The sequence below is a fragment of the Phoca vitulina genome, unplaced genomic scaffold, assembly GCF_004348235.1.
Source record: "Phoca vitulina isolate PV1807 unplaced genomic scaffold, GSC_HSeal_1.0 scaffold6, whole genome shotgun sequence".
In the NCBI taxonomy this organism is placed as follows: domain Eukaryota; kingdom Metazoa; phylum Chordata; class Mammalia; order Carnivora; family Phocidae; genus Phoca; species Phoca vitulina.
In genome coordinates, this window is record NW_022589709.1 from 23,666,359 (window position 1) to 23,673,291 (window position 6,933).

The 6,933-nt window shown below is 41.1% G+C and overlaps 1 pseudogene; it reads left to right on the top strand.

Annotated features, from left to right (window-relative positions):
• The first annotated feature begins 998 nt into the window (after nt 1-998).
• LOC116631925 lies at nt 999-1,791 on the top strand (annotated as a pseudogene).
• The last annotated feature ends 5,142 nt before the right edge of the window (nt 1,792-6,933 follow it).

Consider the following 6,933-nt stretch of genomic DNA (forward strand, 5'->3'; position numbering starts at 1 on the left):
AAAACAAGTTTACTCTTGTTTTATGACATTCCACATGGCTATGCCTTGTTTGCACATTCAATAAAAAATAAAAGCTCCTTGAGAGAAGAGACAACTTATCATCCTTCACCTGTGTTTTCCAAAGTGCTTTAAAGTACAGAAGGTGCTTAACTAATGTATGTTTAATGAATGAAAGAATGAACAAAGAGATGAATAAGAGCATTGATTTGATTACCCTAGCCTCCTTCAATTTCCATCTACTGCATATCTTCTATTTGCCCTGGAATCCATTGTCCACCCTTCTCCATCCTGCCCCAGGAGGCCATATCAACATGCCTCTTGTTATCTGACTTCTGAAAGATTTGGCCAATGAGAGGCAGTGGCAGGAGACTGGAAGGTGGGCAAGAAAGTGAGGTCTGGACTAGGAAGTTCTCTTTATATAACTACTCTTTCTGAGTTTCTATAACTGTTCCATCTATCCAAGGCCTAGGAGTAGTGACTCTCTGCTGTTGCTAGCCCTGGGAATTTCCCTACTAGTTCCCCAAACCCTACCCACACCATTATAAGTAATACATTTTTAAAACTACCCTCAAATTACCCACTTTGGATCTGCCATCCCCCCACCCAAAGGACACTGATATATCTCATATATATGAACTTGGATAGATCTAAGTGTATCCTATTCTAGATTAGGACTTGGACTCTGTTTGTTTTAGAAGAGCAGATTCCACCACTCCCGTTGGTAAACTTCCATTGTTTCACAACCACACCAAATTGCTCCGAGCCTGCTATAACTTGGGTAAACAAATTAGGATGAAGCTGTCCATTGTCTCGAAGAACTAAACAAGTTATTCATAGGAATTACAGAACTTAGCAGACATGAGCCATTGCTGACAGTTAAATGTTTTTAAGAAGAGTAAAATAAAATGTCATTTCATGGAAGAAACTAAAAATACTTTTGAAAGTGTATATTGTGCATGAGTTTTTTTTCCTACTCTTAGTTGCCAGGCTGTGGGTGTTGAAAACTCTTCAGAAGATTTGGTCTGTCATGTTTAGATGGTAGATGGCAAAAGAAATTCTCTAAAAATTTTCAAGATGTTCATTCCATTGTCTCTTGTTTAAGTGTGAATTATAGAATGTTGGATCCAAAAATAATTTGTGCTGGTGCAGTGAAGACCACTTGGCAGCTCCCAGGGAGGACAGGTTACCTGTGGAATGGTGTCTCCAGACTACCCCTCCTGGCTCTCAGGCCACCACCTAGATCACTCCTGCAACTGATTCTCATGAACACAGGGCATTCTCTGTCAAATACAATCTTAGAAATGGCAAGGCAGGTTCAACAAATTGGAATTTTTATAGGAAAAAGCAGTAAAATATTTTTCATTTGCAACATCAACATGTCCAAAGAAAATTTTACAGATAAAAATAATACAGATAAATGAGAAAGTAAAAGGAGGATTTATGCCCAGCTGTAGCTACTCCAGTCACGAGGGACAGATGACAGCTGGGCTGGTGGTGAGTGGCCCACAACAGTTGCTTGTAGTTGAGATGAGTTTGCTCCTCAATCCCAAACCTTTCCTCAGGGGATTCACAGGAAAGCCAATATGGTGAAACTCAAGTGAGGAATGAAGTACAAAGGCTACCTACCTGGTATCTATAGATGGCTATATGAACATGCAGCTTGCAAACACAGAAGAATACATAGATGAAGCATTGTCTGGACATTTGGGTGAAGTTTTAATAAGGTATAATAATGTCCTTTGTATCAGGGATGTTGAAGAAGAGGAAAAAGATGGGGAAATGAGAGAATAGCATCTTTTGTGAGGAATTTTTAAATATATATTTCTAGAAAAATAAATATATATTTTTTTTCTGAAGAAGGAGGAGGAGGAGGAAGAGGAGGAGGAGGGGAGGAGGAGGAGGAGGAGATTGAAAGGCTTCTGATTGGTTGACCTGGTTCCACTGACACCACTAAACATCTATCTTCAGTTCCCTGATTTCACAACATGGAGCTTCTTGGACACTCCCAAGGAACATCTAGATATTCTGTGTAGTGAACAGCCCTTCACACTTTGCATGCCACTCACACCTTCCCAGCTTCCTGGCAGGATGGTATTCAGTGGTCTGTGACTTAGTTTGTTGAAGTTAATGACCTCAACCAAATGACCTCTTCCCAAGGCAAGCACTGCTTGAAGACCACAAACTCTCTTTGGTATTCATCATTCTGGGAATCACCTCCCAGAGTCTCTCTCCCCAGAAGGGAAGAGAGAGACTTTGTGTTTGGTCAGGTGGACCAAGTGCATGCAAAGTCTCTGCAGAGAAAGTAAGCAGCATCTACAATTGGCCATAAATCTCCCTTCTGTTTCCAGTTTTCAAACCAATTATTTTTCTGATTTATTCATTCAACAAAAGTTATAGGTATTGGATATACATCCTTGAACCAATCAAACAAATTTAACTCTCTCATTCTAGAGAAGGCAGTTAAGAGTAATAAACAAAAGAATGAACAAAACAACTACAAAAGTCCAATCATCTTCCTGTGCCCAGGTTTCAAAGAAAACCATGAAAATTGAAGCCAGGCCTTGGGCCACACCACTATTACAACCCCAGCCACCAGGTACAGATGCGCCCTATCCCAGAGAGACACTGAAGCTAGACCTAAGAAAGCTGTTGGAGTTGCAGATGCATTTGGGGGTAGAAAGTTAATACAAAATTTAGGGTGGTAGGAGTCTCTGACCTGTAGATGAGACTCAGTCCTCTTGGGTATGTAGGACCCCACATGGTTTCCAGAGATTCCTAGAAAGAAATGTTTGCATATACCCACAGTAGCATATTCCAGGTGTGTGATGCCTTTTAGTGACCCAGTGCTTGTCTTTGTGTCTAAACCAAACTTAATTTGTCTTGTACTGTTTTCAGGTTATTAACACATAATTCTTTAATAATTCCTTCCTGCTTAGTTTCATGTCTCTATTCATATTATGGGAAATATAAGATTTTGGCAAATGAGTATTACTTGGCGGAACCATGTGTTAGTTGCCAGTTTATCATCCCTTGGAGAGATAGATCCTGGCTGAAAGTGAATCCAAGACGGAGGAAAGCAAAGGTTAGATGTGGAAAGAGGAACAGATACCTGATCACATAGGTTATTATTTTTATGACTGTTACTGCTGTTGCAGTTATTGTGGATACATGGGTAGAAGTTCAATGTGAAATGGCATCTGAGAGTTCTGTGTTCCAAGTGCTACCCACTGCTGGTCACATCCGAGCCACCTGTGGAGCTGATGACAGGACATATATTTAGGGCCTTCCCTTGGATATTCTGGTTAGTAAATCTGAAGTAGGGCCCAGGAATCTTCAGTTGAAAGAAATTTTCCAGATGATTCTGAAGTAAAGCCGGCTCCAAGAACCACTGATCTCGGCCGATTTTATCCTCCAATAGAGAAGCACATTAGTGGTTCCTGTGGAAGCATTGGTGCCCTGGAGTTCCCGAGCCCATTCATTCCATTAGTGGGCAAGTCCATGTACATATCACATGCAATTATTATAATGCTAAACGTGGTCCTTTTGCACTTCCCCACTTTGATACTAACTTGTTCCCAGGAACAACCCAGGACCAGTTTTCTCCCTCCTTTTCTGTTAGCCATTTGTGTGTGTGTGTGTGTGTGTGTGTGTGTGTGTGTGTGTGTGTGGCTAGAGGGAGGGAAGAGAGGGAGCTCCTCAGCAGTTTCGTTGTTCTTCATATGGCAGTTTCTGGACTCTTCTGAGCATCACCCAGAAGGGTAAAGAGGGTTTAAAATATGGTTCCCTGGAGGCTATGTTTGTTGGATTGGGACTGTAAGATAAGTTACTCAGGTCATATTCCTACTAACACACACACCTCATAATGGCCTATGCTCCCTAATTCCTTCTTCCCTCCAGCTTCCTGAACCACCCTGTTTCTCCTTGAACATCAGCATCAATATTTCCATGCTCTCTGAAGACACACCTTTGATTAGATTCATCATGCCATGGGAAACGCTGTTCATATCCCGCAGTGGAACAGTATTCAGTGGATATGTAAAAGGTCAGACAAGGTGGAAGGGAAGCAGGGAAATGTCACACTTAAATGAATGATACATTATGTTCATCAGAGGTGTTTATACTAAAAGGAAAATAAAACTATGATTGCATGTAAACAGAACCCTTAATGTAACCTAATCAATGCATTTATGCTGCAAAAGAAGCCAGAATCCAATAACACGTTATAAAATACCTACACATTGTGGAGGGGCAGAGTTGTCAAACCAGGTCTATAAATTCTCACCAACAGACACATACTGAGCTTCTATCTGGTAACTGTATTAAAACAGTAAAGCTTATTAGTCATTGCTTTTTAACTAAGTAGCAACACTCCAAAGATCTACTGTGAAAAGACAAAGATGTGTGTGAGTAGAACTGAGTGGCATTACTGAAACAAATGTGTAGATTGATTGAAAGCAAACCTAAACTGGATTTTACCTCAGATACCAGGATGGTCCTGTGGACTTTAGCCAAGTGTCTTTAAGGAAAAATGCAACCTCATCCTGGTGTGTGTGCATGTGTGAGAGCATGCACATGTGTGCATATACACAATATTTTTAAATTAAGAATGAAGTATTTCTGGATACATGGCCATTAATCAAAATTTGTAAAAATTTTAAAACCCCAAATTCCTGTTAAGGCCTTTTACAGAAGAGAGAACAAAGATGTCTGAGGAGGCCAGACAAGGCTGCTATACATTTTCTATAGACTGAATGGTGTGTCCCCACAAAATTTATGATGAAACCTAATCCCTGATGGGTTGGTATTTGTAGATGGAGCCTTTGGGAAGTGCTGAGGTCATGAGGTTGGGGCCCTGATGAATGGGATTCGTATCTTTATGAGAAAGACCCCACAGAGCTCTCTCTCCCCTTCTACCCTGTGAGGACACAGAAAGAAAATGGCAGTCTATGAACCAGAAAATGGGCTCTCAGCAAACACAGAATCTGCCAGAGCCCTGATCTTGGACTTCCTTGTCTCCAGAACAGTAAAAAATACATTTATGTGGTTTACAAGCTACCCACTCTCAGGTATCCTGTTATAGCATCCCAAATGAACTAAAACAACCTTCATGGTTTTAAAATACAGCTCCATAGCCAGAGCCCTCAGGTAAGGTGAGAAGACATGGGTTGATGTTAGCTTTGGCTACTTGCAGAACAGCTTAAGTCTACAGTGGTTGTTCAACATGAGACAATATAATCATGGAATAGCTAAATACAATCTGTTACATTTTTCCCAAAGCAGCAAAAATGGGAGCATCTGTCATACTGTCTGTTATTAATACATGATGTACATCGAGGCGTGTAGGTACATACGAAGGAACAGGGACGTGTCAACATAAGGCAGAGAAACAGATGGTATGCTCCTTTAAACATGTTTTCTTGTCAACTTTGGTAGAACAAATGCTCCTTCTATGCTTTAATTTGTAAAGTATATGTTTATTTTTAAACTGAGAATGTCTACCACATAAAGAAAAAAATTTAGTAGCAGTTCAGTGTTTCTTAAAAATGATTTATCTCTTGTGCAGCACTTTCTGAGCCAAGTAACCAATTTTATTTAAAAATTGAAAAATGACAGAGGATTATTTTTAGAGCAATTTTTCTACTCATGCCCTGTAACCTCTAAAGAAGTCAGGCCCATGATGACATGCACAGAAAGCAACAAAATTGTCAACATCTATATTTATTTCTTGAAGAGGACTATCTAATCAGACATTAGATGATGCCTTTGTGACCACGATTCTCAAATGGATGTGATTATTCTATCTTACTACTTTTAGAAATATGATTTACAGCTCCCTTCTGCTTATTTTTCACTCGGTATGTCTATTATGTTTCCTTTTAAAGGCTGTATTAAAAAAAAAAAAAACATTTAACTTAATGTAAAAGCAGAAAAAGAAATTGGCAAACTGGCAGAAACAATTTGAGGTAAAAAAAATATATTCAGGGAACATGAGTTTCAGATATATGACTGCTATTTGTCCCAGGCCTGGATATGCTTTCTTCAGCTCTAGGGCCTGTGGCCTCCCATCTCAGCGAGGTCGAGAGAAACTGGCTGGAGTGATCTAAAGCTTGGAGCAGAGGGAGCAGTCTCCTGGGCTTCGGTAATATTCCATGTTACCTTCTGATGTCCCTATCATGGTAGCTGGACCCGAGAATGATTCAGGACTCCGCAGGCTCCTCCCGGGGTGGGTGGGGGGGTTCCTTTTAGTATCCTCGTCTCAACATGTAAGGGGAAACTTCACACTGATCCATTTAGACACTTGCTCACAAACATCCAGTGACGTGTCATTGCTGCCAGGGGTCCTCCCCAGTTTGAATGCTGTTTTCCTCTCTGTCCTTATCACCCTCTATGGCTCCTGAAGAGTGCTATGCATTTTGTTGAAGGAAAATCTGCCATATTCTCCCTTCCCAATGTCACATATTCTCCCACGTGGTCCCCTCTGCCAGGAATGAGCCACCCATCACCTACCTATTCTCCTATTTCAGTTTAGCCACCACCTTCCCTACAAAAGCCTCCCTGATTCATCCAAATAGAAACCACCTCTCAACAATCAGATTAAAGGCTTTTTATTACCATCTTCAGTGGCCACTGTATTGATCATCTGTGTACACAATGGTCTTCCCCCTCAAGGAGAAGAGTCTTGAGGGCAGTTACCACCCTGATGGCTCTCTCATGTCTCGCGTGACTGAGCACAGGTCTGGCAGAGAGAAGCTGCTCCAGAATGGTTGGCTCAATTCACTGCTCAGTAAAGCTCTTGTTCCCAGTTTTGGGAAGTTGAGAGTGATGAGTTCTAGCCCAGAGGGTGCTAAGAGCTGAGGACAACTCTTGGATGAGTTCATTGTCAATACCATAACACACTGACCTCCAGGAGGAACCACAGTGTCAGCAGCCACA